The sequence below is a fragment of the Colias croceus genome, chromosome 24 (assembly GCF_905220415.1).
Source record: "Colias croceus chromosome 24, ilColCroc2.1".
NCBI classification, from domain to species: domain Eukaryota; kingdom Metazoa; phylum Arthropoda; class Insecta; order Lepidoptera; family Pieridae; genus Colias; species Colias croceus.
The window spans coordinates 6,625,530-6,641,068 of record NC_059560.1 but is presented as its reverse complement, the minus strand read 5'-3'; positions in this window follow the sequence as shown (position 1 = coordinate 6,641,068).

Below are 15,539 nucleotides of genomic sequence, written 5' to 3'. Positions count from 1 at the left end.
CTATACTTTAATATTATAAAGCTGAATAGTTTGTTTGTTAGTTTGAGGCGCTGATCTCAGGAACTACTGGTCCGATTTCATAAATTATTTTGGTGTTAGATAGCCCATTCATCGAGGATGGCTATATAGGCTCATGGATAAATATATCATATTATCATGGATGGATATATCATGACGCTAAGATCAACAGGAGCGGAGCCATGCGGGTGAAACCGCGGAGCGCGGCTAGTTTTTTATATAAATTAATATCGACGGTATATTGTTACTTATATTCAAGCGATTCTTCGAATTTGATCAAAAATTTTCATGTTATTGGAATATATTTGTTACTTTTTTGATAGCAATTTGCTGTTATAGACAGCTTATTAAATAAAACTAAGAAATTGAACACAAAAAATGTCGTTTAGTCGTTAAATTGTTTTTATAATATCGTAATATAATAACTTATTTTAGATTAAGGTATTAATTATTTTTTATGTAGAGTTGTAATTTTCAACATCACACCTGATCATTTTAGTAAGGTTTAAGTAACTCAGAACTCCCTGCCAGAAGTATTCGTCGATCATTACTGTAATATAATAATGTTATTTAATACTAGCTTCCGCCCGCGACTCCGTCCACGCGGAAAAAATAAGATTTTTTTTATACGTATTTTTCCGGGATAAAAAGTATCCTATTTTATGCCCAGGATAATAAGGTATAATTATACCAAGTTTAATTGAAATCGAACAGTTAGATTTCACGTGATGCCTTCACATACAGACAGACAAAAAATTTTTTAATCACATATTTGGGTTTGGTATCGATCCAGTAACACCCTATTTATTTTTTCAATATTTTCAATGTACAATTGACCCTTCTTCAGATTTATTATAATATGTATAGATTCCAAGATATAATTTCATTGAAATAATTGGGTACAACATAAATTCTGGATCGAATTTATCCTAATTATACCGCCCTTTTGCCAGTTGGTGCGTTAATATAATTTATTAAAGCTGTAGCAATGAACCAATATTCTTACTAATTTGGGAAGTAGATTGATTGATAGATAAGTTATTTTTTCATAATGTGTAAAGGGTAAATCAGAATCATCAAATAATATTATAAAGATGTGAGAGTTTGTTTGTTTGAACGCGCTAATCTTTGGAATTACTGGTCCGATTTGAAAAATTATTTCGGTGTTAGATAGCCCATTTATATAAGAAGGCTATAGGCTATATATCATCACGCTACAACCAACAGGAGTGAAGCCACGCGGGTGAAACCGCGGAGCGCAGCTAGTATATAACTAATATATGTATAAAATATAATATAATATAACCACAGAAACATTGATAGATAGCAAGAGAGGCGGGTTACAGCTAGTCAAAATAACTCTCAAACCACCGATGATTTGCATTAATAAATCCAGAGTGTTTCGGGATAATTGAGGAAACCACTGTCATCTTATTATTGTGAGGCTCTTAATCGCAGACTCAGAATAAATTACATAACGCTAGGACCCATGATGTCTTATAGCAGTATTATTTCCAATGTGGGACAGTGATGGCGCTAGACGACGCATAGCGCGCTGTCTCTTTTCCACTTTGGAAATTTTACTGGTATAAGATGAGATGAGATGTACTGGGCATGATTTGTTGCCTTATATTATGTTGCCTCATGTTTTACCAATAATATTTGTTATACTTTTCGATGCAATTTTAATATTTTGTGTAATCTATGGATCAAATAAAGAATAGGTACGTTAATTTATGTGAAACTAGCTTACCGCCCGCGGCTTTGCCCGCTTTGTCTAAAACCTAATATATAATATACTAAAACTTTTCTCTTGAATCACTCTATCTATTAAAAAAACCGCATCAAAATCCGTTGCGTAGTTTTAAAGATTTAAGCATACAAAGGGACATAGGGACCGAGAAAGCGACTTTGTTTTATACTATGTAGTGATGTCATTTAAAATTACACTTTACTTATTATTTTAATTTGGCTGGCACTTGCCATTAAGCTTTTCTATCTCTACACAATGGAAAATACATGATACTAGTGAAATGTACAGGAAATGTGACTTCAAAAGGTAAACGCAAGCGAAGCAGGGTGCGGAAAAACACAAAGTCTATAATATCTATCATATCGTCAGTCTGTCCGTCCTGATGTATGCTAGTCTTATCTTTAAAGCTAAGCAACAAAAGAGTGTTTCCCGAGAAAATTTAAATTCAAATTCAAATTCAAATTCAAATTTCATTTATTTACAAGAATGTAGAATTACAAAAAAGGTGTTGTTACAATATTAAGGCGCTAATACATTCTACCCACTATTTGGGTGTGCATGTATGCATTTGTGTGTGTGTGTGGTATTAAGTATATAATTTATGAGGTTTTTTCCAAAGCGGGTGAAACCGCGCGCGGGAAACTAGTAATTAAAAAAGTAAAACACAATATATAAAATTCAATATCCCCTTCAAACATTTCATAATACGTCACAACCAATGCAGCTTTTTGTAATACATCCCAAAAGTATATTTACATTATTTCTACGGGAATCGTAAATAATAAACATTTTCCTTAATAATATCTGTTTCGCATTCATAACAGTAATGTTTCCCTTGTTTGATATAAATCCGATTTGTGTAAAAATAAATAAGTCTATTGGGAATGCTTATAAAAGAATTAATATTATTTTCTATGGAAACAGCTAATGTGATTTTATTATGAAAATTTTCCTTGAAATTTCGGTTTCGTTGTTATTTAAGTATCAGGTTCATGTTTCATGAGTTGTAAGAAATTTAACTTCTAGAACTAGTGTTATGTCGTATGTCCCTTTGTTGGGTAAGGGGCAGATACATTATATATCTGTTTCACTGATCGATTTTCTTACGGACAAGTAGGTGATCTACTCTCCTGATAAACTGTGACATGTCTTGTTAAAAAACAATGCGTCGGTCGGAATCGAACCCAGGACCCAGGTTGTACACTCACGCGAAGACCACTGTAGCAAGTAGGCAATAAATAAATAAACGAAAATAAATAATAATAAAATGAAAGAAAAGGAAAATCTCTGCTTTCCACAGTTTTCTCAGTCAGGAGACGATCAATATTAAATACTTAAGCATTTTAAAAATAGATTTAATAGTAATAATACTACTAAAGAGAAACATTTTCTCTACAATTGCCGAAGAAATAATTTTATACATAGGAAAAACATTACTCTTTCTAGTACAGTCGGGTTAAAGGTATTACATAATATTATTATTATGGATCTGTCAGTCAATTAGGTCTGAAATGCTCTACTCATGTTATTTGTGTAATCAAATTTTGCAAACATTTGTATTACTATCATTGTTTAGTTTCATTTATTTATTTATTTATTTATTTACTCTTTATTGTACAAAAGTCTTATCAAATAAAAATACAACAAAACCATTCAAAATGTACAAATGGCGGCCTTATGGCTCAAAACCATCTCTGCCAGTCAACCTTCAAATTTAATTTAATTATTCATTAGCACAATTATTGTAAAATTCGCAACACTAATTGAGATCAATGTACATAATATTAACTGTAATTTATCGTTTGTAAGGATCTTTATAAACTAGATACTGATCCTGGTTTCTTTCGTTGACTCATTTTTATACTGAAAATAAATATGTACTGTCTTTGTTTCGAAAGTAATGAAGCTTTCTGCTGCTGAAGTACCTAATCAAAATTGGTTAAGCAGGTTGAGAGATTGGAATAAGTGACGCGATTGACCTAGTATAGTATTACCTTTTTCTACTTTTTATCGTTTTCCCGAAGGAGTTGGAAAATATTCAAAAAACGTTAAATATTGTTCTGTACAACTATTAAAGAGTTAAATAAAAATAAATATATAAAAATATTTCTGAAAGTAATAAGTTTTGGCTAGGTAATGTTCATTTTTTTGTTACTTTCACCGCTTTAAAACTATTATACCTATATCAAGTCACCTGTACAGCATACATAATATATTACATAATATATTACATATATTACATACCTACATAATATATTACATACCTACATAATATATTACAGCTTTTAAAAAGTATTAAAACGATAAAGTTCCAAGTACATGCGCAATTAAGAGATGAAAAGAAAATTCGACTTTCTTACAGAGTGGGATGTGAAAATACATTATCTTAGGCTTATATAGGCGTAAATATACTTTGAACTTATATTAATGGTAACCTTAAAAGGTCCATATATTATTTACTGAGTAAATATGAACGTTAAATGGTGTCTTATTTAAAATATTATCTTGTTTAAGTGGGTGGTTAACCTTTATTTTCCGAGAGTTCAAAAAGAGGATATTTTCAATACGACTGTATTTTTGTGTTTGATACAATGTTACGACAGAATTTTTGGCGGGTTGAACCGATTTGGATGATAATTTTTTTGTTTGGAAGCATTTAGACCCAATTGGTTTAGTTCTGAATATGTCAAGGCAGTTTAGTTGTACTTATGTTAAAAAAAATTATTGTCTACATAAAATACATTATTTTCTCAACTAAGTTACAAATTAATTCTGTAAATAAATATAATATAAAAGATACTGAAAATGTAAGTAATTCGAGTCTCAAACATGAATATAAACCAAATTCAATCCGAAATGAATTGATTAGTTTTTTTATTCGCATTGAAGGAACGAGCTCTATGTCTTTCTTACAGGATTTTCACAGAAGAATAAACATGTTTATTCCAAGTATATTTTTTAACAAATTAAGTAATAAATAACTATATTTCCTCTCAAAATTCATTGGCATACATGTGTTAAGTAAAGGGTGTAGAGGTAAAATAAAATACATATGAAAGAAAGAAAAAAAACATTTATTTATCAAGAACAGCACAACACACACACACACACACACAGCATACATAGACATATTAAAAACGAAAAAGTTAACACCAAACAGAAAAAGTAACAACAAAAGAGGCAAACACTTAAATTAATAACATAAAAAATACGTAGGTATAAAAATAAAATATACAATTTTCATCGACTCAAGAATTTAAAAACATTTGATTTATTTATGGACGTATTAAATAAATATGTCTCGGGTAGCTGAGCGGGTAACTCGTTTTATTTATACCTATAACATATTAACCCTTAAATTGTCACCCCTAGATTCCTTGCGAATATTTTGGTAAAATTTTAAACATGTATTGGAATAAGGATAGAAAAGAGGAAAATGAAAAAAAAAAAAAAAAATTTTAATTCCTTAAATGGTTTTTATTATGTCACATAAAACGGACAATGCCCATTACATGTACAGTCAAGGTGAATGAAAACACGTCACATAAAACGAACAATGCACATTATTCGTGCTGCCGGATTCATGAATACCATGAACATTATCACAACATAAAATTAAAAATTAGAACAAAATTATTATTAGCAACATTATAGAAACAGTCTTTTAAACATCAGTCATAAAATATTGTTAAAAAACTTAATGTTATCTTAAAAATGTTATACATTTCTTACAACAAAAGTAAAACTTCTAGCTTACAACTACATTAAAATAAAAACAAAATAATAAACTTCTGGGAAAAATAACAAAAAATAAAATTCTAAACATAAAATAACTACTTTTCCTTGTGGAATCTTATGTAACACGATTTTTTGGCAGTTAGACAAAGCCTTTGTTGACATTTTATACACATAATCATGGTTTTACCATTTTTGCAAAGACGACATCGGCCCTGTGATGTAAACATTGGAAAATGATCGTAACAGTCTAGTCGTGCATCATCTACAGGTCTCGGTTGAATCGGTTTTGTAATTGTTGCAGGTTTAGGAGAATTCGTCATGACGTTGAATCTAGAATTTGTATAGGTTTTCATAAGCCCAAGGGCACACTGTACACGAAACCTTTTCAGGCTTAATTTATTTTCGCCTAGTTGAAGACAGTCTCTACGATGTAGAAGCCAGCTATTGTTAAGTGCGATGTCTAACAGTTGGGCAAATATTGACATATACCAACGTCTTGTTTTCATACGAATTCTATACAAAGAAGTTAGCATGTCAGCGATGTCGACGCCGCCCATATGTTTGTTGTACACTTTTATTACATTAGGACATGGTACAACCACTCTCTTTTTTAACTTCTTATCGTATCGTTCTATTGTAGACACAGGATCTTGGGCACAAAACGAACTTGCTATATGGATACATTTATTGTCCATCCATTTTGTTATGGCTATTCTCTTGGAATTGTCACAAAGTACTTGAAATGTTCCTCGTCCTTTTTTCATCATAACTTTATCCGACATTAGTTTGCAATTTCTCAATCTATCTTTACGTAAAGTACCTAAAGACAGTATTCCCATTTCATTGCGTAAATAATAAATAAGCTCAAGCGATGTAAACCAGTTATCAAAGTATACTGTGCTAAGAATGGGATTTGAAATTGTCCTACATAGTCGGAGAACTGTTTTACCTCCTACCCCAAGATAGTCTTCTTCCCATTTACTGAACTGGATACCTTGAAAAGTGTTTGCGCCGTCGTAAGCAAAGAAATCATACACCATGCCTGAAGTACCAGCACGAACTAGAAATTTAAATCCCCATTTGTTGGGTTTCTTTGGCATATATTGCCTTCTGCTGCCAGCTTTCTTACCTTTATAAGGTATTATCATTTCATCTATAGCGAATGAACGTTCTTCCTCTATTTTCAAGCATTGATTACGAATATATGCCATAACAGGGGTAATTTTATTATAACGATCGTTTTTATCTACATTTGCATTATCACAAAAGTGCAAGTATCGTTTTATCGTTCTATATCGTTTAAGGGACATGGCGGAAGAAATCTGTTCATACTTCAATTCAGTACTCCAATAATCTTCAACTGCCGGTAAGTCTACAATGCCCATAAGTATTTCTATTCCTATTAATATTTCCATTTCTTTCTTTGTTACACATATCGATTTTCCGGTAGTTTGCACTGAATATAAATTCGTCATATCAACTATGATATCGAGTAACTCATTGGTGAAGAAATGTTGGAAATATTGCTGAGGGCTAAGGATGTCATGACGTTCCTTGAAGTTGGGGGAGTCTAATGTGTGGACAGTTCCGGTATATAACCTTTTTTTAAAAATAAAATCTAATTGTTTCATTTTACGCTTCTTAGCCATAGGTGTTGGTGGTGGAGGCATAGGTGAAAAGTCTATGGTTGTGGTTTGCCTGGTACGACGTGTCGTTATATTTGGAAGAACAGGTCTAGAAAAACTGGAAGATGGTGATGCAGCAACTATTGGTGAAGGTGTTTCCGGTATATAACAGGCAACTGGGACTGAATACCTACTTTGGTGTGAATGAGATTCATTTCTTGCCGTTTGTGATGACTCTTCTACAGTAACAATATTTTCTTGATATGAATAATTTTGAGAATTTGTGTCTTCACAGTCACTGAGATCAGCCAAAATATCATATAATTCCGGAGATATGGTACGGGGTGAAGATGAATTTTTGCGATCATTATGAAAATACTCATGTCGTTGAAGATGTCCTTCGAAATCATCATCAGACTCGATGTCAGACTCTTCAGATTCAGCCGGGGGTATGAGTGACAGGATTTTCCTTGATCTCCAAGCCATACTTCTGTAAAATATAATAAAATATAATATTATAACAACGACCTTAAAAGTAGCAGCTCATTGGCGATGTCCGTTTTATAGGACAATATAAAAGAACACTTACAAGTAGGCCTAAATGGCAATGTCCGTTACATGGGACAGTCAAAGAATACCCTAGTATGTACATTAAATTGGCAAGGTCCGTTTTATGGGACATAATAATATTACTTTCACCGCACGTTCTTCTATCTTCTTTATTTCTCTAGACGATTCCCTGAATGTACCTGCTAAACTAAAAATATACAAGTCAATAAAAAATAAACTGTGTCGTACTATGATTAATTGTTAGTACATATTTTGAAAGGGAAAATACTTTTAATAGATACTTTAAATACTTTTAATTATACTTTTAATTTTAATAGATTCCTAAATGTAATTTTAAAAAATTTCAAGTAATAATTTATTAATTTTAACATAAGTACTTTTACGTTATACAGATAATAATTTTCGTAAAAATAAATATTAAATTCTTATTCTAAGGTATTCTTTGTAACCAATTTACAATGTTATCTTTTTAATTACAAATTTATCATGAAACGTGACTTTAGTTAATCGATTATATTTTTTTCTCGTTGCTCTGTACTTTCTTTTATCCTATTTATAAATACGATATTTTGTAAGTATGTATGTCTGTTACTTCTTTAAGTGACAAACGCTTCCCCTGGGAAAAGATAAATTGTCATGGTACAAACTTTCATCCCCTATTTTATCCCCTTGGGGGTAGAATTCATCAAAATCCTTTCTTAGCGGATGCCTACGTCTTAACATCTACCTACATGCCAAATTTCAGCCCGATCCGTTCAGTGGTTTGTGCTGTGCGTTGATAGATCACTATGTCAGTCAGTCAATCAATCACCTTGGAGTTTTATATATTTAGATTTCGTATAGAGATAGATTTTGGTCTGAATTAACATATAGACAATATCTTATCTGTGTAGCAAGTGAAGCAGCGGGCTCGAACTAGTACAATAATTTTCTAATACCAATATTGCAATCAATTTTCTGCTAAACACAGTGGCTTATACTAATAGCAACTACAATCTAGGCTGATAGAAAATGTGGTATTGATATCCATTACGCATCTGTTGTACATGATATATGATAGGTATATTAACTAGTTTGCACGCGACTTCGTCTATATAATAAGTTCTAAAAAATGTTATGTTGAAAGTTAGATCTTGAACTCTCCATCGGTAAAACTGCATTCAATTTTATGTGATTAACGACATTTTACTATTTTATATTCTACTAGCTTTCCGCCCGCGGCTTCGCCCGCTTTGTCTAAAACCTAAACCTAAACCTAATATGCTAAAACCTTCCTCTTTAATCACTATATCTAATAAAAAAACCGCAACAAAATCGGTTGCGTAGTTTTCAAGATTTAAACATACAAAGGGACATAGGGACAGAGAAAGCGACTTTGTTTTATAATATTATGTAGTGATTATTTGCATAATCATTTAATGACCGCTATATCTATAAGCTTCGGATATATCAGTAGGTATACTACAATCTTAATATATATAAACCTCGTGTCACAATGTTTGTCCTCAATGGACTCCTAAACCACTTATCCGATTATAATAAAATTCGCACACCATGTGCAGTTCGATCCAACTTGAGAGATAGGATAGTTTAAATCTCAAATCGTTTTAGAGAAAGCGGGCGAAGCCGCGGGCGGTAAGCTAGTTTAATTATAGAAATAGGATACACGAGTATTTTATAATGTTGAATACTGTCTCTTGATTAATAATTTTCATTAAGCTACATGTTGAAGTAATTAGAACGACTGCTTAGGTACTCCTAGATTATTCTTTTTCTTATCTTACCTTAATAATTTACATATTTTTCCATTATTTCAATTATTGTATCTCTAACACTAATACTTATTATAATTAATACTAGCTTCCGCCCGCGACTCCGTCCGCGCGGAAAAATTAAGATTTATTTTTTTCTACGTATTTTTTCGGAATAAAAAGTATCCTATTTTATGCCCAGGATAATAAGGTATAATTACCAAGTTTCAATACCAAGTTTCATCGAAATCGAACCGTTACTTTTCACGTGATGCCTGAACATACAGACAGACAGACAAAAATTTTTTTAATCACATATTTGAGTTTGGTATCGATCCAGTAACACCCCCTGCTATTTATTTTTTCAACATTTTCAATGTTCAGAATTGACCCTTCTACAGATTTATTATATGTATAGATATAACAGGCTTCTAAATGGCCTAAATTTATAATAGTTCTATTCTCTTAATTAATACGAAACAATAATAATACCGATCAACTACCAATTATAACAGAATAATTCCTCAATACTCGATTCAAAGGTTTTATAAGAAGTAAGCTCTTTTGTACATTTCTACTATGGTCCAATTAACGAGAGCAATTCGAAACATCGAGAAATCCGTTTTAACTATATCAGTATTGGAAATCTTTGATTTGCAAATTTTCTACGTGGAATTACCATCGAGGGACTTTAAAAAATGAATAATTTTAGATTTTCGTTCGCTCGAATCGGTTCAGTTTTATACTTTATTTTAGTTCTATATTACCATTACTAACTAGCTGATTTGGCGAATGTTTTTATGCTAGATGTAATAAAATTATCACTATTTTATTAATATTATAAATGTAACATTATCACTTAGAGATATTAAGTTTATCATCATTATCATCAGCCCATATACGTACGGTTGTTGGTGTTTTACAAGTAACCCTGTATATTATGTAAGGTTATTTATAGTATAGTTATTATATATAATATTGTATGTATAGTTATTTATGTGCATATAATGTACCTTTTGTGTAAGTATCATACTTTTTTATTTTCATGTTATTTAAATTCTAATTTTATTTCCAAAATTTTATTAACCAAATATTTCGCTTTTTTACCGCTTGGTTGCCTGGCAGAGATCACTGCTTAGTGATAAGGCCGCCAATTGTACTACATCTTTCTAGTACCATATTTTCTTTATATTGTTTCCTATTATTTAATGATGTATTACAATAAAGTGTAATAAATAAAATAAAAATAAATACGTTCTCACTGCTGGGACACGGGCTTCCTATAAGGGTAAAAAATCTATTACAGGAACTCTCTCTATAACTTTTGCTGATGGGGACATTTTTGGCATCAGTATAATATTAAATTTGTATTTTACCTGTTAGGGTGCTTTTGCACCAATAATCTCGCCACACATCCTCGCACATCATTGGTGGAAAAGCACCCTTAATCTCTATTCTGTCTTTTCTGCATTTTTGTATTGATATCAAATATATATTTGAATTTGAATTAAAACCTGAAATGTTAACATTAAACTGCTACAGGTAAATAAGATGTCCACAGGGGTTAGGGTTAAACACAGATTGACCGTAACAATAGGTAGTTTGCGCGCGTGGTCACAAGGTGATTTGGGTATTTGATAGACCCTGAATTTGAACGCAGGATATAATGAGGCAGTAGTGTTTGAATAAGTTAATTTCTGGAACTGAAGGTACTGTTTGGTGTTTGTTTTGGATAGTTATTTAAAGAAGGTTATAGGTAGTAACTAGTATTCTGTCTTGATTGGCTTTTAATGTACAGTTATACGGAGATTTTTTGGCCCTTGGATAACAGAGAGATATTGGTGTGAAGCATGGTTCGCCGACGCAAAAATGTCATTTGTATTCATTTTGTCTTTGAGAATGTACAAAAAAGGCGTTTATCTTCTAATTTTTAGAAAACTTTACTCAATTTTCTTCAGATTTTATAGTGCATAAGCAATAGATTAGTGACACATAATTAATTAATTATTGTATTATTGCGTACAAAAAACAAAGCTACATAAAACTGGAATTATCAAGAATAAGGATTTTTTTGTAATTAAATCGCAAAAACATCATTTGTTTTTTTATGTTAAAAACATAGGTACTTTATTATATTGTGTTTAAACTATTCTTCATTAATTCTAGGCGGAATCTAGACACACACCAAACTACTCAACCTAAAAGCATATGAAACAGATGCGAATTTCATCAGTATCCTCTAAAATGGACGTCCATTTTGTGTCTATGTTTGTCTATATTTATTTCTGCACAAAGCCCTAAACATGACGTCAAAGCAAATGCGAAACATTTCGATACGGTATTGGGAGACGTCGAGAAATAACTTTGAAGTTCGTTAGGATAAGAAATTGTTTTAGGGCTGATTTTAAAAATCCTTTGTTAAAACGTATTCATCGAATAACGTTATTTCGTTGGAAATTTCCTCCTCTTTAAGAATCTTTTTTCAAAATTTCTGAAATGTTAATAATTTCGGAGTTATTAACAATAAACGAAATACCTATTTTTTTGAAACTTAATTTGCCTATAACTTTTGCAATTTTTTGTGTGCTAATAAACATTTCCGATACATTTTTCTAGACGTCATTCCGAATCAATTAATGAGCTATCGCACGTATTTTTAACAGCTTTATCTATATATCAGCTCTAGTTTACGCCATTTTCAACTTATCACTCAGACTATTACTCCGCTCCTGTTGGTCTTAGCGTGATGATACCTACAGCTTTCCTCAATAAATGGGTTATCTAACATCGAAAGAATTTTTCAAATTGGACTAGTAGTTCCTAAGATTAACGTGTTCAAACAAACAAACAAACTTTTCAGTTTTATAATATAAGCATAGATAAGTTTACGCGTATAATTTTATTAATTAATATTTTGTATTCAATTTAAAAATATCAGATTTAAAAATATATTTAGTATCGATAGTAACAAGATACCTGAGTCAATACCCCTTTTAACTTCTTCTACCTTAAATTAATTATCTGTGGTACGCCCTTGGCCGCCATCTTGTCTCGCTTAACATCCAACTCTAACGGCCTAACTACAAACTTTGATGGGCACTCTAGCAGTTGAGCTCAAAGTTTCAAAATTGCACTGACAATGGACTCAATTTAGAAGTTTAGGTATCCATTACAAGCGACTTGTTGGACACTATGCTGGATTTATTTGATTGGAAATTTCAAACTTCAAGAAGGTAGATGAACTACAAGTGTTCACATAGAGCGAGCATCCTCAAGCTATTGCTAAGAGAAGCAGCTTAAAGTAAGCCGTCTTTTTTCAGCCGAATCACGTCTACATGAATCTGCTTTGCAAGGCTACTTGCTCTGTTGGGACCAGCCTATTAAAAAATTCATACCTGCATATCTTTGAGAATCGTAAATCATTTTTCAAAAATAATATTTACTTATGGATACCCGAACTTATTTTGTTTTTACTGCAAAGGAGATTGGCGTAAAAGGAAAAATTGGCTTAAAATTTTGAACTGATATTATTAATTATAAATTGATTTGTTTTTAAGGATAAAGCTGTTACGACTATTTTAACATAATAATATTATAATAACAATTCACATCAACTACATCTCTATACAACAAGCAATGTATGAAAATGTCAGACTCAAGGTCAACCCTCCGAAAGAGGAACATTAATATAAGTCTATAGTTAGCAGTTTCACCCTAATTCATTATTGTTACAGATGTCCTGGTCTCCTAATGATTGGTCCATTACTTAGAGTTCGTAATAAATTAAACAAGACATAACGTTAACATTCGTACTAATGTGAAAGTCTGTCTTTCAAAGCTGTATTAATCATAGAGGCATGCATGCATGGATATTATAAAAGTGTAGATCGGTTATCAACACAACATTCGTTCTTCAAAAACGGCATACGGCCGCGTTTCCATCTGCAAGAAAACTTCCGCAAGAAATGTCCGTCAGTCTGTCTGACAGCAGCTTGCAAGCCTACTTGCAGGTGGAAACCCGGCCTTAGACTTGCAAGTTGCTGTCAGACAGACTGTCGGACATTTCTTGCGGAAGTTTTCTTGCAGATGGAAACGCAGCCTCGCACACATGATGTGACGCTAAAGTGAGATGGCATGATAGAACTTATCACCCAATCAATTATCACGCGAAAAAGAAACCATTGCAAAATGTCTTGAAAATGTGGCTTATTAGCCTCTGATGTGCCACTCTCGGAGCGCTAATAACCTATCTACCTACACCTATTTAGAATAATTATATAACCATCAACTAGCTTACCGCCCGCGGCTTCACCCGCTTTGTCTGAAAATGGTCTGAAACCTAATAAATTATACACTAAAACCTTCCTCTTGAATCACTCTATATTAAAAAAACCGCATAAAAATCCGTTGCGTAGTTTTAAAGATTTAATCATACAAATGGACATAGGGACAGAGAAAGCGACTTTGTTCTATACTATGTAGTGATGATATTCCTTGTATTGCTCACTTGTAAAGCAGGAGAGAATCGCTAGTTCTTATAAAACATTAGCGACAGTTTAATTTTTTGTGAGATGAAAAAAAACAAATCTTTGTTATTCTATCAAATGAATTTCGTCCATACAGCACAATTTGTTAAAATTTCATCAACTGCGACAAATAACAAATAATATTTTGTGTTAAAATTGTTTTGAAAAACGAGTGAAAAAATAAAAAAAAACAATCAAATCGTGATTTCTCAATTCAATTCAATTTTCGCTAATGGCAGTCCCGTCTATCGATTTGATAAAATCTATGGTCATTGGTTTCGCCAATCAACTAAGTGTTATGTTATCTGCTTGGTTTTGATTCTGTGTGATTTTGATTGGATGTATGCGACTAGTTGATAGGCCAGGCTTTGCTTAATTTTACTTCGTATGTATCTATATATTTAGGTAAACCATGTCAAGTGCGTTAAAAAATTCAAACAAATTTTGGTAGTTTTAAAGTTTGAAATGTATGAAATAAAATAATTACCTAATAAATTCCTTTCGAAAAAAAATTGTATATGTACCTTGTACAAGACAAGTGATAACTGCGTTAAAAACAACCGACTTCAAACTTGCACTTGCAAAATTTACAAATACCTACAGACAAAAATGCTCATAAGATAAAAACTACTGGGCCTATCCGAATAAAATTTGAATGGGACCAATGCGACACCATCCCGCATCGAACAAAAAAAGAATCACGTAAATCGGTTCAGAAACCTCGGAGTAATCGGTGTACATACATAAAAAAAAAAAAAAATATACCGGCCGAATTGATAACCTCCTCCTTTTTTTTGAAGTCGGTTAAAAATTGATTTCAAGATGTAAGATCATAAGAAAAAAATGCCATAAGAAGAATAATAATAAATTATTAGGTATCGGACATCGGTCTAAGTATATTACGTTTGAGTCCTATATTTTAATTATTCAGTATAGGGACTGAAATAACGTTGTATTCTTATTGTAGAGTCTTTATAAAGTTTCTCCAATAAAATTAAATATATTGTAATTGTACGAGGCAACTTTTGAAGTAATTTGGGACTAAATGTATGCAAATTACTATAACTTGTCCATCTTTAGAATTCATTCGTATATATTGTAACTAAGGTTTTGTTCTGAAAACACAATTAAATTAAGTTCAAAGTTTTTTATTATTCTGGTGGATGTTTTTAAACAATATTTAGAAACTTTAAGAATCTTACTTAAAATTAGAACTAGGTTTCCAACGTGGCTTTGTGCGCTTCACAATAGTATTGAGATAGTTAATCCATAAACAAATTTATTTATTAACTTTTATGTTTATGAAATAAAAATAAAAAAGTTTTTTACATAAACTGCGTAATACATCACAATGTACCTATATACCTTTCGACTGCCATGTTTACTCTACCTATGTTAAAATTCATCAAAATCAGTTCAGCCAGACTAATGTACGAACAGTGTACGTGTGTCGGTTACATTATAATTATTATGACAAAAATTGTTAGAGCGCACCATATAGGTAAGTTTTTGAGAGGCGCGTTGAGAGTAAAATTTATAGGTCACGTCATGGCAATAC